The 997-nt window shown below is 37.3% G+C and overlaps 1 long non-coding RNA gene across 1 annotated transcript in view; it reads left to right on the top strand.

Moving 5' to 3' along the window:
• The first annotated feature begins 391 nt into the window (after positions 1-391).
• The window catches only part of LOC116690368 (uncharacterized), an 8,916-nt gene continuing 8,310 nt past the window's right edge, over positions 392-997 (top strand). Inside the window, exon 1 of the long non-coding RNA XR_004332242.1 lies at positions 392-500. This is a non-coding gene — a long non-coding RNA (uncharacterized LOC116690368). The remainder of the gene's footprint in view (positions 501-997) is intronic.

Raw genomic sequence — 997 nt, 5'->3', positions numbered from 1 at the left:
GAGTTGGAGATTTGGTCAAGATTAATGGTGTCCTCAGTGCTGAGAAATACAGGCAGATACTTGTCCATCATGCAATACCATCAGGGAGGCGTGTGATGGCCCCAAATGTATTCTGCAGCAGGACAGCGACCCCAAACATACAGCCACGGAAAATAAAAGTATATGTCAATTGAAGCAAACTGCTGATTTTATTCCTTCATTGTTCCATTGTTTACATAACAAATGGTATGTTGTAAAATAAAAAATATCATGTGAAAGAATTTCACTCTTTTCTTTAAGAAAATATAAATAACTGTAAACAGTTAAGTTTTTAATTTCTGTATTGGTGTTTAATTCTAGTGTTTTCACTCTTGATGAGAACACTGAGCCTGTTTTGAGACGTTTGTTAAGAGTTACTTGGAATGAGTTTTGCATGAGCTGCGAACTGTTTAGCTCAGGTGAGTGTTGGTAATGCAGACTGTGGTTTGAGTTTTGCACATGTGGCTTCGGTTGTGACCAGTGTCATTTCACAATTGAAAAAAAATTGTAATACTAATCAAATGGGAAATTAGGTGAGTTGTACAGTGCTGACCATTGTATGAGTCTCACATTGTGACTACCCGTGATTAGTATTAGTGGCATTAATAATAGTTTCCAACAATTGTGGACATTTTTAGGAACTATGATTATTCTTGTAAATACGCTTTGTTGCTGATAGTGTCAGTATACAAGTCGATTGATACAACTGTCTTAACTGTTTGGTAAGTATGAAACTACAACCAGCAGCTGGTTACCTTAGCATAAACATTAAAAACAGCAGAAGAAAGCTAACCTGTCTCTGTCTAATGGGAAATTTTTTTTCCTACTAGCACCTCTTAAATCCCTCATTAAAACGCCAAGTCACGTAACTACTAGTAAACAAACAATTGTAAAATGTGGTGAAGTCCACACTCCCAGACCATGCGCTTTGTTCTAGGTGTGTGCACGTGTGTGTGTGTGTGTGAGAGAGAGAGAGAGA

This window comes from Etheostoma spectabile, chromosome 1, assembly GCF_008692095.1.
Source record: "Etheostoma spectabile isolate EspeVRDwgs_2016 chromosome 1, UIUC_Espe_1.0, whole genome shotgun sequence".
NCBI classification, from domain to species: Eukaryota; Metazoa; Chordata; class Actinopteri; order Perciformes; family Percidae; genus Etheostoma; species Etheostoma spectabile.
This window is presented reverse-complemented; position numbering and strand designations above follow the sequence as displayed.